This window comes from Ranitomeya variabilis, chromosome 1 (genome assembly GCF_051348905.1).
Source record: "Ranitomeya variabilis isolate aRanVar5 chromosome 1, aRanVar5.hap1, whole genome shotgun sequence".
Classification (NCBI taxonomy): Eukaryota; Metazoa; Chordata; class Amphibia; order Anura; family Dendrobatidae; genus Ranitomeya; species Ranitomeya variabilis.
The window spans coordinates 938,678,842-938,697,451 of record NC_135232.1 but is presented as its reverse complement, the minus strand read 5'-3'; positions in this window follow the sequence as shown (position 1 = coordinate 938,697,451).

Sequence of the window (18,610 nt, the reverse complement as noted above, 5' to 3'; positions counted from 1 at the left end):
GAGTTTAGATATGAAAGGGAGATTTGAGACAGGTCTGTAGTTTTGTCATGAACCCGTATTTACCAAAAATTCAAAGTCATTTTTCAAGCCTATTAGCCCTTGTCTAAACCATAGGACTCATAGACGTATTTGCACTATTGGCATCTTAGCACAGGGATCTTTGCTTATGCATTATTTCATATAGTTTTGCCTGTCTAGCTCCCCAATAGTTCAAATAGATTGCATATGGATTCCTTTGTGGTTGAACCTCATACTAAAAATGCACCTTACCATTGCCATTGGGGTACAGAGGTCTATTAAGAAAATATTAAGAATTTAATCTTATTATTTGTTTGATATTATTCTTTATACTGCTACCTCATTTTTTGGCACACCTTGGAATTAGATCCCTTTTTCCTTTCCTAGCACCTTTCTAATTCTCAATACAATTTTATCTGTTATTGTTAAATAAATTATATTTTAATATTCATTTTGTACATCATTTTTTTACCGTGGAAAATTTTCAATTTTTGGTAAATACGGGTTCATGAGTTTTACGGTGAAGTATTATCTACTGCCATATCGTAGCTCCATATTTAAAAAGGACTAATATTGTGAATTATTTCTGTAGTTATTTGTGCAGGATAGGTCAAGAAAGGTTTTTTTTTTTGATAATGGAATAATAATAAAGTGTTCGAAGGAGGAGGGGAAAATACCTGAGGAAAGGGAGAGAGAGACTGGAATAGGTGTGATGGAATGGTGTTAATAGTGCATGTAGTAGGACGAGAAGAAGAGAGGAGCCTGGAGATTTCTCCTTCTGTGATGTGGTCATATGTGGAGAGTGAGCTAGAGGACATGTAGGGAGTCACGGCACTGAGTGGCTGAGAGCTGATTTCCTGATGGATATTATCTATTTTCTCTATAAAGTGGGAGGCCAGGTCATCAGCGCAACTGTCTGTGATAGGCCCTTGGCTTTGGAACTGAGGAGGGAGTGAAAGGTGTCCAAGAATTTTTTTGGGTTGTTTGATGGTGAGGAGATCAGGGTGGTGCGGTAGGTCCTTTTGTCATGGTTAGGGTCAGAGATATAGGTTCTTAACATGAATTTATAATGGATAAAGTTTCCTGATGTGCGAGTTTTTCTCCATAGGCGTTCGGCACTTCTAGAGCATCACTAGAGAAATCGAGTTTGCAATGTGAGCGAGGGCTGTTTTACTCTGTGTTTGGAGGTACTGATGGATAGGGGCTCTACTAGGTCCAGGCTGCTTCTGAGAGTGTAATTGTAGTGATTTACATCCAGATCAGGACAGGAAAAAGAGGAGATTGAAGACAGTGATGAGTGTAAGGAGTCTGTAAGGGTATGAGGGTAAGTGACTTGTAGATTTCTGAATGTGTGTGAGTGTGATAGGTAGGATTGTGGCAAGGATTTGTGAGCGTGAATGAGAGAATGTTGTGGTCACAGATGGGAAGAGGTGAGTTATCTAGGTAGGAGATTGAACAGAACTAGACCAAGTCCAGATGAAGGGTGTTACCATCTTTTCTTGTCTCAGAGGTTGAGAGCTGTGAGAGGCCAAGATAAGTGGTTAGAGATAGAAGCTGGGATCCAGATAAGGAGGTGTGACTGTTTATGGGGATGTTGAAGTCTCCCAGAATAAAGGTTGGTGATTCAGAGGACATAAAGTGCGGCAGCAAGGCAGAAAAATGGTCAAGGGACTGGTGGGTGAGCCTGGGGTATGTTATAAAACCGTTACTATGAGGGTGAGGGGATGGAAGAGCCTGATGGTGTGGACCTCAATAGAAAGGAATGAGAGTGATGGAACTGTGGGAATGACCTGGAAAGTGCATAGTGATGACAGGAGTTTGCCGACTCCACCACCAAGTCTGTTTGCAGAACTCTCATTATTACCACCGCTCTAGTGGTAAAATATAAAAAAAGTGCTTGGTGATTTACAAGAAACTGTCCCCATGACTAAAGGTTTCAGTTTTTGCTTTTATTTTATTCCCACTTTACCGCTGGATATTTTTGTTTGTTTTTATTGTTTCTTTGTTTGTAAATTTGTGATACAGTTCTAGAGATACAGGCCTTTTTATTTAGTGCTAATTTTTATGGTCTTTATTTGGGGATGTGGCTCACAGGATTCACCCTTGGTTTGGACCTTAACATTTACACTAAATAATGTTAAATATTAACAAAAAAAAAAGAAAAAACTAAATATTCATGGGAGCAATTGGAATAAAAAAGGAACCAAACTGACCAACTTTGACCTGGTGACAGGTCTCCTTTAAGTACTTACAGTTCTTAAACTCCATCTTTCAACCCCTGTTTTTAAGTCCCACTAGTTTCTCTGCCACTTATTTAGCAAGCCTCAGAAGTCAGCACACTCTGTGTATCAAAGTCTGCTTATGTCGTACTGAAGCTTGAAGGATAACTGGATCCAACCAACTTCAGTACTCATGTGGTTCTCATATGTTGCGGAGGCAAAGCTTCCTCTGCCATATAGCCCGAGAGGGTTTACTTTGGACCATGCCTCTTGTCTCAAATATCAATCTTCAGGAGGACAGTGTCCCCTACAGGGCAAGAATCTGGGCTATGAACAGTACCCCGTTACATAAATACATGCATGCACAAATAAATGTTGCACTAATTAAATAATGCATTACAGTCTTTAATACAGAAGGAATTGTCTTTATGTGGAACTGAGCTTTTAAAATCCCTTTGCTCTATTCAAAGTTTTTCAAGTATGTTAATAGCACTTGAGGGCATCTATTTCTTGCGTTTCTTTGTTATAATCAATTATTCACTCGTATCTGGGTAGCTACCAAACACGACACATATTATTCGAAGCTTTCTTGGCTTCCATCGGGCATTTTAACCTTGCTGATGTGTGCTAGTTACAGGGAGCCTCTAAGCGAAATGGCACCTACAGTAATTGAAAAGACAGATCAAGCACTAGAGCAACAAATGAGAATTAGAAGAACTAAAAAGAAAACTATCTAGTTTTATTCACCTTGCCCAACTACTTGATTAAATCCTGATCCAGCAATTGTAAAGTGTCCAGGGGCAGGTAATGACAGCGAAACACATTCCCTCTTACTGGCACAAAGCCAACTCCGGCTCTGACTGTTCTCATTATGAAAGTCAGATATTATGGAAAGCATTTTAAGTAGGTTAAATTGTATTTAACATATTTGCAATGCAAATGTATAGTGATTCTCGTAGAGGTATTGAGTTGCAAATAGCTAAAACATAGTTTAACATGCACCTGCTGGAAGATGTACATTCAAACATTAATTGTAGTGTTCCAAGATTTAATTACAATCTGCCATAATCTTCATTGCTCATAAGGCACAAGTTATAATATTGTGCTCTGTAATTATAAAGCATAGAGCTTTTTTTTATTTAAAGAAGAAAGCATGTTAACATTTGACTTTGCTGTTTCAGCATTACTCATAAAAGACAAAATGTCATAAAAGATATATCTTATTAACAAAGTTGTAAACAAAATTTTTAGAACTATAAGCATAAGGCCAAACGGAGGAGCAGGATCGCAGACACTTGACCCTTCCAATTGGCTGCTTAGATTTGTAAATGAAGCAACTGTTTCCTTGCAAAATCAATTAATTACTAGTGATGAGCAAATATACTCGTTACTCGAGATTTCCCGAGCACGCTCGGGTGTCCTCCGAGTATTTTTTAGTGCTCGTAGATTTAGTTTTCTTCGCCGCAGCTGGATGATTTACAGCTACTAGCCAGCTTGATTACTTGTGGGGATTCCCTAGCAACCAGGCAACCCCCACATGTACTCAGCCTGGCTAATAGCTATAAATCATTCATTTGCGGCGATGAAAACTAAATCTCCGAGCACTAAAAAATACTCGGAGGACCCCCGAGCGTGCTCGGGAAATCTCGAGTAACGAGTATATTCGCTCATCACTAATAATTACTTATCACAAACCTACATTATGGCAACTGAGTTTGTCCTTACCCAAACTGTAATGTAACTTCAACCAACCTGTATAAATTCTCTATAAGCTTGCATTCACAAGCAGGGCTGGCTTTAGCTGCATAGATATGCAGATTAATCCAGGAAGGATCACATTATGTTGAATTTCCTGAAATTCACATTTTTGCGCAAATTCGAACATTTTGACATTTGATTTGTGGTTCACAGAAAAACAGTGCCCTGAACCTTTTCCCACACTGCTGAAGCATCAGAGAGCAGGCTAAAATAATTTTGCATTACCGCACGGACCTTGCTATAATGCCCTTCAGCTATGACATCTTAGATACATTGTGCTATGGTGGTCAGTACCTCGGCCATCTGAGATCAGCGGTTTCCAGCAGTGCACATCTTGTGCAGAGTTGGTTTCCCAGTCCACAGTCATTGGCTAAGGCCATGTTCACACATTCAGCATTTGGTCAGTATTTTACATCAGTATTTGTATGTTAAAATCAGGAGTAAAACAATCAGAGAAAAAGTGTAATAGAAACATGTGCACCACTTCTGCAATTTTTAACCCACTCTTGGCTTTGACTTACAAATACTGATGTAAAATACTCACCAAATACTGAACGTGTGAATATGGCCTAAATCACTGTAATTAAGTTTGTATGCTCTTATGATCAGCAGGGTCCTCTCTTTTTCTCGTTTGCAGCTTGTAAGCAATTATTGTCAGCATGGTTATCTCCCCTGTGGAGTGTGTGAAGATCTGAGGTCGCTGGTTGTATTAATCACCTAGGCAGGTTGACATTGCATTTAGCTTTATTTCTTCAATCCACAGTCATATGGGAACTCTAGGTAGATAGCCAAAATACAGTGCTCTCAGTTCACAAGTTCTCAACCGGTGGTTCCACTGCCCCCATACCAGGTGATGACTTTGAGTTGGCCCACAATTTTGGTATCTCCTGCCAGTATAGTCTGCAGTCACAGCCTATGATCCTCCAGATGATGGATATCACGACCGCAGCACATGTTTACCCCTCTAGCCAGGACTAACACCTTCACTTCCTGGTCAGTGTCGTAAATACCCCAAGCTTCCCCCTGTAATTGTGTCCAGCCAAGGTAGATGTGCATTGGTGGAGGTATTTTCCTCAGGACGCGTCCATTTACCTGGAACTGCATGTGAGACCCCCTGTGGTGACATCCACAATGGGTCTACTATGCTCATCCACATAATGTGACTAGTGACTGGGTGAAAAATGGCTTGAGACCTCTGAGATACTGAGGAGAGAAATGGAATAATTGCCTTACCTGATTACCAATCTTGGGTCTGGCCTTATGTATGCATAAGATCCAGCCAGCACATCTTCCTCTGCTGACAGTCATTGAATAGAAACATTGATTACTGAGGCTGAACTGAAGAGCAAGCAAATCTTTAATAGACCACAACAATAAGAATGGCGTAACTGGTACTCCGTGATGCATCCCTTGGAGCCATGAATTCCATTCTATATGCATTGGTCCAATTGTAATAGAGTGCAGGGTTGAGTATGTCACCACGGAACTGACAGACCAACTGTTGAGGGGAATTTATTAACAGGAGTAATATTCTCCTCGCAGGGAGTAAACAGGGGGTTAATAGAGATAAATCAAACAGTAAACAGTTAAGCTGAATCAAAAGGGTTAAAGAGTGTCCTTGTAACTTATCAGTCCAGGGAGGTCCTGACTGGAGGGTCCTAATTCCAACATGGATACAGTCACCAGCAGCACTTGAGATCCTGAAGTCTCTCTTTTGTCTCCTGAGACCTGGAGACTCCGGGGTTAAGTCTTTTCTTCCAGTTAAACTGAAAGCAGGAAGTAACTCAGCCACTCTGCTGCGAGTCTCTGTATATCAGGCTGGCAGGCTTTCTGCAGTAGCAATGCTACACACACACCGAGCAGTTTACTTGTCACACTCAGGGGTCCTGGCTTGTCACTGCGGTCACCGGGGCTGTGCGCTCAGGTCACTGTCAGGGGATACATCTTCTCTGATTATGGAGGCTTCCAAGTCCGCATTCTCACATCCAGCCTCCACTATGGCTGGTGTTGTGAATTCTGCTTTTGGGCTCCCTCCGGTGGTTGTAGGTGGTAATGCAGTTGCCCCTGAGTTGCAGTCCTGGTCAGGTGTATCTGCTGATTGCAGTTCTGACTGGGGTATTTAGGCGTGCAGGATTCATTAGTCCTTGCCAGTTGTCTATTGTTGTTGGGAGGTGTGTTGTGAACTATACTTTTTGGCTCCCTCTTGTGGTCACTAGTGATTTGGCACTTGGATTGTCTTTTACCAGGTTGGTGCTCACCTGCTTCGTTAGGCCTGGGGTGTTGCTATTTAATCTTCCTGGATTCCCAGTCCAGTGCCTGGCATCGTTGTAATCAGTTCACTTCTGTTTGCTCCTGTCTTCAGGTCCTGGTTCTTTGCAAGATAAGCTAAGTCCTGCTTTCGTACTCTTGATCATTTGCATTGTTCATATTTTTGTCCAGCTTGTACAATATGTGATTCCTGTTATTGCTGGAAGCTCTAGGGGGGCTGATATTCTCCCCCCACACCGTCAGTCAGTTTGGGGGTTCTTGGATATTCAGCGTGGATATTTTACAGGGTTTTTTGCTGACCATATAAGTCTTCTTACTATATTCTGCTATTAGTCAGTGGGCCTCTCTTTGCTAAATCTAGTTCATTCTTACGTTTGTCTTTTCTTCTTACCTCACTGTTATTATTTGTTGGGGGCTTGTATTACTTTGGGGTCTTTTCTCTGGAGGCAAGAGAGGTCTTATTTTCTCTGATAGGGGTAGTTAGTTCTCTGGCTGGCGCGAGATGTCTAGAATCAACGTAGGCACGTTCCCCGGCTGCTGTTAGTGTTTGCGCTAGGATCAGGTATATGGTCAGCCTAGTTACCACTTCCCTATGAGCTGGTATTTATGTTTTGCAGACTTTGCTGTAATCTTTGAGGTCCCCTGCCATTGGGATCATAAAAGTATGCCAGGCCAATAAATAGTTAATGCATTGCTGAAGTGGGATTAAAAGAAAAGAAGTTCTGAGTTTTGTTTTTTTGTTTTTTCTTCCTCCCCTTTATCTCTGAGTGGCTTGAAGCTTTGCTGCAGACATGAATGTTCAGACCTTGATTACTAGTGTGGATCAGCTTGCTGCACGTGTGCAGGGCATTCAGGATTTTGTTGTTAGCAGTCCTATGTCAGAGCCTAAAATACCTATTCCTGAGCTGTTCTCTGGAGATCGATTTAAATTTAGGAATTTTAGGAATAATTGTAAATTGTTTCTATCTTTGAAACCTCGTTCGTCTGGAGATTCAGCTCAGCAAGTTAAAATTATTATCTCCTTCTTGCGTGGCGACCCTCAGGATTGGGCTTTCTCGTTAGCGCCAGGAGATCCTGCATTGGCGGATGTTGATGCGTTTTTTCTGGCGCTCGGATTGCTTTATGAGGAGCCTAATCTTGAAATTCAGGCAGAAAAAGCTCTACTGGCCATCTCTCAGGGCCAGGATGAAGCTGAGGTGTACTGCCAAAAATTTCGGAAATGGTCCGTGCTTACTCGATGGAATGAATGTGCTCTGGCCGCAAATTTCAGAAATGGCCTTTCTGAAGCCATTAAGAATGTGATGGTGGGTTTTACAATTCCTACAAGTCTGAATGATTCTATGGCGCTGGCTATTCAGATTGATCGGCGTTTGCGGGAGCGCAAATCCGCTAAACCTCTGGCGGTGTTGTCTGAACAGACACCTGTCTCAATGCAATGCGATAGAATCCTGACTAGAACCAAACGGCAAAATCATAGACGTCAGAATGGGCTGTGTTTTTACTGTGGTGATTCTACACATGTTATATCAGCATGCTCTAAACGCCTAACCAAGGTTGTCAGTCCTGTCACCATTGGTAATTTGCAGCCTAAATTTATTTTGTCTGTGACTTTAATTTGTTCATTGTCTTCCTACCCTGTTATGGCATTTGTCGTTTGCCAAGCGCTGCGGTTTTGTCCTGGAGCCTTTAAAGGTTCCGATTCCTCTCAGAGGAATTGATGCTACGCCACTGGCAGAAAATAAACTGCAGTATTGGACACAAGTGACCATGTGCATGACTCCTGAACATCGGGAGGTGATTCGTTTTCTTGTTCTGCATAAAATGAATGATTTGGTCATTTTAGGTCTGCCATGGTTACAGACCCATAATCCTGTTTTGGATTGGAAGGCTATGTCTGTCTCAAGTTGGGGTTGTCAGGGAATTCATTGCGATTCTCCGCCGGTGTCTATTGCTACTTCTACTCCTTCAGAAGTTCCTGAGTATTTGTGTGACTATCAGGATGTATTCAGTGAGTCCAGGTCCAGTGCTCTTCCTCCTCATAGGGACTGTGACTGTGCTATAGATTTGATTCCTGGCAGTAAATTTCCTAAGGGACGATTATTTAATTTGTCTGTACCCGAGCATGCCGCGATGCGTTCTTATGTCAAGGAGTCTTTGGAGAAGGGGCATATTCGTCCATCCTCTTCCCCTCTCGGTGCTGGATTTTTTTTTGTGGCCAAGAAAGACGGGTCTTTGAGACCTTGTATAGACTATCGGCTTCTGAATAAAATCACTGTTAAGTTTCAGTATCCGTTGCCGCTATTGTCAGACTTGTTTGCTCGGATTAAGGGCGCCAAGTGGTTCACCAAGATAGATCTTCGTGGTGCGTACAACCTTGTGCGCATTAGGCAGGGAGATGAATGGAAAACTGCATTCAATACGCCCGAAGGTCATTTTGAATACTTGGTGATGCCCTTTGGGCTCTCTAATGCCCCTTCAGTGTTTCAGTCCTTTTTGCATGATATCTTCCGGAAGTATCTGGATAAATTTTTGATTGTGTATCTTGATGATATTCTAGTTTTCTCGGATGATTGGGATTCTCATGTAAAGCAGGTCAGGATGGTGTTTCAGGTTTTGCGTGATAACGCTTTGTTTGTGAAGGGCTCAAAGTGTCTCTTTGGAGTGCAGAAGGTTACCTTTTTGGGTTTTATTTTCTCCCCTTCTGCCATGGAGATGGACCCAGTCAAGGTCCGAGCTATTCATGATTGGACTCAGCCCACGTCTGTTAAGAGTCTTCAGAATTTCTTGGGGTTCGCTAATTTCTACCGTCGCTTTATCGCTAATTTTTCTAGCGTTGTTAAACCTTTGACGGATATGACCAAGAAAGGTTCTGATGTGGCTAATTGGGCTCCTGCAGCTGTGGAGGCCTTCCAGGAGCTGAAGCACCGGTTTTGTGCCAGCCTGATGTCTCACTTCCCTTTCAGGTTGAAGTGGATGCTTCTGAGATCGGTGCTGGGGCTGTTTTGTCGCAGAGAGGCTCTGGTTGTTCTGTGATGAGACCATGTGCCTTTTTCTCTAGGAAGTTTTCGCCTGCTGAGCGGAACTATGATGTTGGTAATCGGGAGTTGTTGGCCATGAAGTGGGCATTTGAGGAGTGGCGTCATTGGCTCGAGGGTGCTAAGCATCGTGGGGTGGTCTTGACTGATCACAAAAATCTGATGTATCTCGAGTCTGCTAAGCGCCTGAATCCTAGACAGGCTCGTTGGTCATTGTTTTTCTCTCGTTTTGACTTTGTGGTCTCATACCTGCCTGGTTCGAAGAATGTTAAGGCTGATGCTCTCTCTAGGAGCTTTGTGCCTGACTCTCCTGGAGTCTCGGAGCCAGCTGGTATTCTTAAAGAGGGAGTGATCGTGTCGGCCATATCTCCGGATTTGCGACGTGTGTTGCAGAGATTTCAGGCTGGTAGACCTGACTCGTGTCCACCCGACAGACTGTTTGTTCCTGATAAATGGACCAGCAGAGTCATTTCCGAGGTTCATTCCTCGGTGTTGGCAGGGCATCCGGGAATGTTTGGTACCCGAGATTTGGTGGCTAGGTCCTTTTGGTGGCCTTCCTTGTCACGGGATGTGCGGTCATTTGTGCAGTCCTGTGGGACTTGTGCTCGGGCTAAGCCTTGTTGTTCTCATGCTAGCGGGTTGCTTTTGCCCTTGCCCGTCCCGAAGAGGCCTTGGACGCACATTTCCATGGATTTCATTTCTGATCTTCCGGTGTCTCGGGGAATGTCTGTCATCTGGGTGGTGTGTGATCGTTTTTCCAAGATGGTCCATTTGGTACCCTTGCCTAAGTTGCCTTCCTCTTCCGATCTGGTTCCTTTTTTTCAGAATGTGGTTCGTTTACACGGCATTCCGGAGAATATCGTGTCCGACAGAGGATCCCAGTTTGTGTCCAGATTCTGGCGATCTTTTTGTGCTAAGATGGGCATTGATTTGTCGTTTTCATCTGCCTTCCATCCTCAGACTAATGGTCAAACGGAGCGAACTAATCAGACACTGGAGGCTTATTTGAGATGTTTTGTTTCTGCGGACCAGAATGATTGGGTGACCTTCTTGCCATTGGCGGAGTTTGCCCTTAATAATCGGGCTAGTTCCGCTACTTTGGTTTCGCCATTCTTCTGCAACTCTGGTTTTCATCCTCGTTTCTCCTCGGGTCATGTTGAGTCCTCTGACTGTCCTGGGGTGGATTCCGTGGTGGATAGGTTGCAGTGGATTTGGAATCATGTGGTGGACAACTTGAAGTTGTCACAGGAGAAGGCTCAGCGTTTTGCCAACCGCCGCCGCGGTGTGGGCCCCCGACTTCGTGTTGGGGATTTGGTTTGGTTGTCTTCTCGGTATGTCCCTCTGAAGGTTTCCTCTCCTAAGTTTAAGCCTCGCTTTATTGGTCCTTATAAAATTTTGGAAGTTCTTAACCCGGTTTCTTTTCGTTTGGATCTTCCGGTGTCGTTTGCCATTCACAACGTGTTCCATAGGTCTTTGTTACGGCGGTACGTTGTGCCTGCGGTTCCTGCTGTTGATCCTCCTGCTCCGGTGTTGGTTGAGGGCGAGTTGGAGTACGTGGTGGAGAAGATCTTGGATTCTCATCTCTCTAGACGGAGGCTCCAGTATTTGGTCAAATGGAAGGGCTATGGTCAGGAGGATAATTCCTGGATGGCCGCCTCTGATGTTCATGCGGCCGATTTGGTTCGTGCCTTCCACGCTGCTCATCCTGGTCGCCCTGGTGGTCTTGGTGAGGGTTCGGTGACCCCTCCTTAAAGGGGGGGTACTGTTGTGAACTATACTTTTTGGCTCCCTCTTGTGGTCACTAGTGATTTGGCACTTGGATTGTCTTTTACCAGGTTGGTGCTCACCTGCTTCGTTAGGCCTGGGGTGTTGCTATTTAATCTTCCTGGATTCTCAGTCCAGTGCCTGGCATCGTTGTAATCAGTTCACTTCTGTTTGCTCCTGTCTTCAGGTCCTGGTTCTTTGCAAGATAAGCTAAGTCCTGCTTTCGTACTCTTGATCATTTGCATTGTTCATATTTTTGTCCAGCTTGTACAATATGTGATTCCTGTTATTGCTGGAAGCTCTAGGGGGGCTGATATTCTCCCCCCACACCGTCAGTCGGTTTGGGGGTTCTTGGATATTCAGCGTGGATATTTTACAGGGTTTTTTGCTGACCATATAAGTCTTCTTACTATATTCTGCTATTAGTCAGTGGGCCTCTCTTTGCTAAATCTAGTTCATTCTTACGTTTGTCTTTTCTTCTTACCTCACCGTTATTATTTGTTGGGGGCTTGTATTACTTTGGGGTCTTTTCTCTGGAGGCAAGAGAGGTCTTATTTTCCCTGATAGGGGTAGTTAGTTCTCCGGCTGGCGCGACACGTCTAGAATCAACGTAGGCACGTTCCCCGGCTGCTGTTAGTGTTTGCGCTAGGATCAGGTATATGGTCAGCCTAGTTACCACTTCCCTATGAGCTGGTATTTATGTTTTGCAGACTTTGCTGTAATCTTTGAGGTCCCCTGCCATTGGGATCATAACAGAGGTGTTGGACCTCTGCTTGTTTCCTCCTGCCTTTCTGCCAAATCAGCAAAGATAAGTGTCTGGTTTTTTTTCCTGTGGCACACATGCTATGTGCTTCACAATTCAGTGCTATTCTTTGTGTTTTCTTGTCCAGCTTAGATTGTGTCAGTATTTTCTCAGTCTTGTTGGATTCTCTGGAGTGGCAGATATACATTCCATGTCTTTAGTTAGATTGTGGAACTTTTTGTATTATCTGTTGTGGATATTTTTGGAAGGGTTTTAATACTGACCGCCTAGTAATCTGTCCTATCCTTTCCTATTTAGCTAGAGTGGCCTCTTTTGCTAAATCTTGTTTTCTACCTGCGTGTGTCTTTTCTTCTCCTACTCACAGTCATTATTCGTGGGGGGCTGCCTATCCTTTGGGGGTCTGCTCTGAGGCAAGGTAGCATTCCTATTTCCCTCTATAGGGGTATTTAGTCCTCCGGCTCTGTTGAGGTGTCTAGGGTATGTTAGGCACACCCCACGGCTACTTCTAGTTGCGGTGTTAGTTCAGGATTTGTGGTCAGTACATGTTCCACCGACTACAGAGAAAGTTTCATGCGGCTCCAAGGTCACCAGATCATAACAGTACAACTGGCCCATAATGAGTTAAATGCATCTCAGAAGAAGGGAAGAAAGGTGTTGAGCCATTTTTTTTCTGTAGTCTGTTTTGTCTTTTCTTCCCTCTTTATTTATGGGTGGCTAAGGAGTCTTGTGCCAGCATGGATGTTCAGGAATTAGGCTTCTCGTGTAGACCAGCTTGCTGCTAGGGTACAGGGTATTTCTGATTATATTGTTCAGACTCCTGCTTTAGAGCCGAAGATTCCTACTCCTGATTTGTTTTTTGGTGATAGGTCCAAATTTTTGGGTTTTAAAAACAATTGTAAACTGTTTTTTGCTCTGAGACCGCGATCCTCCGGTGATTCCATTCAGCAGGTTAAAATTGTCATCTCCCTGCTGCGTGGCGATCCACAGGATTGGGCATTTTCCCTGGAATCTGGGAATCCAGCCTTGTTTAATGTAGATTCCTTTTTTCAGGCTTTAGGATTATTATATGATGAACCGAATTCTGTGGATCAAGCGGAGAAAACCTTGTTGGCCCTGTCTCAGGGTCAAGAGGCGGCTGAATTGTATTGTCAGAAATTTAGAAAATGGTCTGTGTTGACTAAATGGAATGATGATGCTTTGGCGGCAATTTTCAGAAAGGGTCTTTCTGAATCCGTTAAAGATGTTATGGTGGGGTTTCCCACGCCTTCCGGTCTGAGTGATTCTATGTCTCTGGCCATTCAGATTGATCGGCGCTTGCGGGAGCGTCAAACTGTGCGCGCTGTGGCGTCGTCCTTAGAGCAAAGTCATTGTGGCGACGCTTCTCATGTCATTTCAGTCTGCCCTAAGCGGACAAAAAGGATCGTTAGTTCATTTACTATCAGTACTGTGCAGCCTAAATTTCTGTTATCGGTGTCCTTGATCTGCTCATTGTTATCATTTTCTGTCATGGCGTTTGTGGATTCAGGCGCCGCCTTGAACTTAATGGATTTTGAGTTTGCCAGGCATTGTGGTTTTCCCTTGCAGCCTTTGCAGAACCCTATTCCTTTAACGGGGATTGATGCTACACCTTTGGCTAAAAATAAGCCCCAGTTTTGGACACAGGTGACCATGTGCATGGCGCCAGCCCATCAGGAAGATTGTCGATTTCTGGTGTTGCATTATTTGCATGATGTTATCGTGCTGGGTTTCCCGTGGTTGCAGGTACATAATCCTGTGTTGGATTGGAAATCTATGTCTGTGACTAGTTGGGGTTGTCAGGGGGTTCATAATGATGTTCCTTTGATGTCAATCTCCTCTTCTTCCTCTTCTGAAATTCCAGAGTTTTTGTCTGATTTTCAGGATGTATTCGATGAGCCCAAGTCCAGTTCCCTTCCACCGCATAGGGACTGTGATTGTGTGATTGACTTGATTCCAGGCAGTAAGTTTCCTAAGGGCCGACTTTTCAACCTGTCTGTGCCTGAACATACCACCATGCGGAGTTATGTTAAGGAGTCTTTGGAGAAAGGGCATATTCAGCCATCTTCTTCACCGTTGGGAGCAGGGTTTTTTTTGTTGCTAAGAAGGATGGCTCCTTGAGACCTTGTATTGATTATCGCCTCTTGAATAAGATCACGGTCAAGTTTCAATACCCTTTACCTTTGCTTTCCGATTTGTTTGCTAGGATTAAGGGGGCTAGTTGGTTTACGAAGATTGACCTTCGGGGGGCATATAATCTTGTTCATATTAAGCAGGGTGATGAATGGAAAACTGCGTTTAATACGCCCGAAGGCCATTTTGAATACCTTGTGATGCCATTCGGGCTCACTAACACTCCATCTGTTTTTCAATCCTTCATGCATGATATCTTCCGGACTTATATTGATAAATTCTTGATTGTATATTTGGACGATATTTTGATTTTTTCTGATCATTGGAAGTCTCATGTGGAACAGGTCAGGATGGTATTTCAGATCCTTCGTGACAATGCCTTGTTTGTGAAGGGGTCTAAGTGTCTCTTTGGGGTGCATAAGGTTTCTTTTGTGGGCTTTATTTTTTCTCCCTCATCTATGGAGATGGATCCGGTTAAGGTTCAGGCCATTCATGATTGGATTCAACCCACATCCGTGAAGAGCCTTCAGAAACTTTTGGGTTTTGCTAATTTTTATCGCCATTTCATTGCTAACTTCTCCAGCGTGGTTAAACCCTTGACTGATTTGACGAAAAAAGGCGCTGATGTGGAGAATTGGTTCTCTGCGGCTGTCTCTGCCTTTCAGGAGCTTAAACGCTGATTTACTTCTGCTCCGGTGTTGCGCCAACCAGATGTTTCTCTTCCGTTTCAGGTTGAGATTGATGCTTCTGAGATTGGGGCAGGGGCCGTTTTGTCTCAGAGGGATTCTGTTGGTTCTTTGATGAAACCGTGTGCCTTCTTCTCCCGCAAGTTTTCGCCTGCTGAACGCAATTATGATGTCGGCAATCGGGAGTTGTTGGCTATGAAGTGGGCGTTTGAGGAGTGGCGACATTGGCTTGAGGGAGCTAAGCACCGTATTGTGGTCCTGACCGATCATAAGAATTTGATTTACCTCGAGTCTGCCAAATGGCTGAGTCCTAGACAGGCTCGATGGTCCTTGTTTTTTTCCCGTTTTGATTTCGTGGTTTCGTATCTTCCGGGTTCTAAGAATATTAAGGCTGATGCCCTTTCTAGGAGTTTTTTGCCTGATTCTCGTGAGGTCCTTGAACCGGTCGGCATTCTGAAAGAAGGGGTGGTCCTTTCTGCCATTTCCCATGATATACGGCGGGTTCTTCAGGAATTTCAGGCTGATAGACCTGACTGCTGTCCTGTGGGGAAATTGTTTGTTCCTGACAGATGGACTAGTAGATTTCTGAGGTTCACTGTTCTGTGTTGGCTGGTCATCCTGGTATTTTTGGTACCAGAGATTTGGTTGGTAGGTCCTTTTGGTGGCCATCGTTGTCACGTGATGTGCGTTCTTTTGTGCAGTCCTGTGGGACTTGTGCGTGGGCCAAGCCTTGTTGTTCCCGTGCTAGTGGGTTACTTTTGCCATTGCCGGTCCCTGAGAGGCTCTGGACGCATATTTCTATGGATTTTATTTCTGATTTTCCGATTTCCCAGAGGATGTCGGTTATCTGGGTTGTTTGTGACCGGTTTTCTAAGATGGTTCATTTGGTGCCTTTGCCTAAATTGCCTTCCTCTTCAGAGTTGGTTCCGTTGTTTTTTCAGCATGTGGTTCGTTTGCATGGTATTCCGGAGAATATTGTGTCCGACAGAGGTTCCCAGGTTGTTTCTAGGTTTTGGCGGGCCTTTTGTGCTAGACTGGGCATTGATTTGTCTTTTTCTTCTGCATTTCATCCTCAGACAAATGGCCAGACCGAGCGAACTAATCAGACTTTGGAGACTTATTTGAGATGCTTTGTGTCTGCCGATCAGGATGATTGGGTGGCCTTTTTGCCATTGGCCGAGTTTGCCCTTAATAATCGGGCTAGTTCGGCTACTTTGGTTTCGCCTTTTTTTTGTAAATTTGGTTTTCATCCTCGTTTTTCTTCTGGGCAGGTTGAGCCTTCTGACTGTCCTGATGTGGATTCTGTGGTTGACAGGTTGCAGCAGATTTGGGCTCATGTGGTGGACAATTTGGTGTTGTCTCAGGAGGAGGCTCAACGTTTTGCTAACCTTCGTCGGTGTGTTGATTCCCGGCTTCGGGTTGGGGATTTGGTTTGGTTGTCTTCCCGTCATGTTCCTATGAAGGCCTCTTCCCCTAAGTTTAAGCCTCGGTTTATTGGTCCTTATAGGATTTCTGAGATTATTAATCCGGTGTCTTTTCGATTGGCGTTTCCGGCCTCTTTTGCTATCCATAATGTCTTCCATAGATCTTTATTGCGGAAATATGTGGTGCCCGTTGTTCCCTCTGTTGATCCTCCAGCCCCTGTTTTGGTTGATGGGGAGTTGGAGTATGTGGTTTAGAAGATTTTGGATTCTCGTTTTTCGAGGCGGAGGCTTCAGTACCTTGTCAAATGGAAGGGTTATGGCCAGGAGGATAATTCTTGGGTTTTTGCTTCTGATGTCCATGCTGCTGATTTGGTTCATGCTTTTCATCTGGCTCGTCCTGATCGGCCTGGGGGCTCTGGTGAGGGTTCGGTGACCCCTCCTCAAGGGGGGGGTACTGTTGTGAATTCTGCTTTTGGGCTCCCTCCGGTGGTTGTAGGTGGTAATGCACTTGCCCCTGAGTTGCAGTCCTGGTCAGGTGTATCTGCTGATTGCAGTTCTAACTGGGGTATTTAGGCGTGCAGGATTCATTAGTCCTTGCCAGTTGTCTATTGTTGTTGGGAGGTGTTGGACCTCTGCTTGTTTCCTCCTGCCTTTCTGCCAAATCAGCAAAGATAAGTGTCTGTTTTTTTTTTCCTGTGGCACACATGCTATGTGCTTCACAATTCAGTGCTATTCTTTGTGTTTTCTTGTCCAGCTTAGATTGTGTCAGTATTTTCTCAGTCTTGTTGGATTCTCTGGAGTGGCAGATATACATTCCATGTCTTTAGTTAGATTGTGGAACTTTTTGTATTATCTGTTGTGGATATTTTTGGAAGGGTTTTAATACTGACCGCCTAGTAATCTGTCCTATCCTTTCCTATTTAGCTAGAGTGGCCTCTTTTGCTAAATCCTGTTTTCTACCTGCGTGTGTCTATTCTTCTCCTACTAACAGTCATTATTCGTGGGGGGCTGCCTATCCTTTGGGGGTCTGCTCTGAGGCAAGGTAGCATTCCTATTTCCCTCTATAGGGGTATTTAGTCCTCCGGCTGTGTCGAGGTGTCTAGGGTATGTTAGGCACACCCCACGGCTACTTCTAGTTGCGGTGTTAGTTCAGGATTTGCGGTCAGTACAGGTTCCACCGACTCCAGAGAAAGTTTCATGCGGCTCCAAGGTCACCAGATCATAACAGGCTGGCATCTTAGCCTCAGTGCCCTCATAGGGAGCACTCTCTTTCGGGGAGCACGGCGCTGCAGCCTGCTCTCTGTCTGGCCCGCGGTGTCCCCTCTGTTTGGCACGCTCTGCTCTCCCGCTCTTTTCTGACCACACCCCCCTCTCTTCCTCTCTGCCCCCAGCAGTCACTTGGTCTCCTCTGTCCAGGGCAGAAAGTCTTCCCCCCGACAACCCAGCTGTCTGACTCAGTGGTTCCAGGTAAGAAGCAGGGAAAGCAACCTCCTTGCATTCCCCCTCTCTTGAAGCTTGCCATTCCACGGGCGAGGACTCTTCGTGCTTCTCTTTGTTCTTTTGAGGGGAGTCAGATACCTGCAATTCTCGCATCTCTTCTGCCTTTCTTCTTGCACATACTGCCAAACTAAATGGTCTAGGAGCTGTTCATCAGTCAGGTTGAGATATGCTTTCTCTGCTTCGTCAACAACTGCTGTCCTCTTCTTCTTTTTCTTCTTCTTCCTGGCCTTGCCGATAGCAGGTGTGTCATGATTCCCCAATGGCATGGGAACATCAGAAACACAAAAATAACAGACTAGCTCTCGGGTGATGGAAACTCAAGCTGACCGTGACCTAAATCTACCACACAACTAACAGTAGCCAGGAAGCATTCCTACGGCTGCCTAGATGCCATGCGCCAGCCGGAGAACTAACTACGCCTGGAAGAGGAAGGAACAGACCTGGCTTACCTCTAGAGAAATTCCCCAAAGATGATAGTAGCCCCCACGTATATTAACGGTGAGTTCAGAGGAAAAGACATACACAGTATGAAGGTAGATTTAGCAAAGCGAGGTCCACTTACTAGATAGAGGAAGGATACAAAAGAGGACTTCACGGTCAGCTGAAAAACCCTTTCAAAAACACATCCTGAAATTACTTTAAGACTCCTGTGTCAACTCATGACACAGGAGTGGCAATTTCAGTCCACAAGAGCTTCCAGTAACAGGAAAAGACAAAACTGTAAACTGGACAAGAAAAACAAAACAATAAGGACAAGAGTCCACTTAGCTGATCAGCAGACTAGTAGCAGGAACATGCAACTGAAAGACTCAGGTTACAATGATGACCGGCAAGGAAGTGACTGGAGAGCAAGGCTAAATAGGGAACTCCCAAAACTGATGGAAGCAGGTGAGCTGAGGCAGAAAAGCAAACACAAGTCTCCAGTACCACCAGCCACCACCAGGGGAGCCAAAAAGCGGATCACAACAGTACCCCCCCTTAAGGAGGGGGCACCGAACCCTCACAAGAACCGCCAGGGCGACCTGGA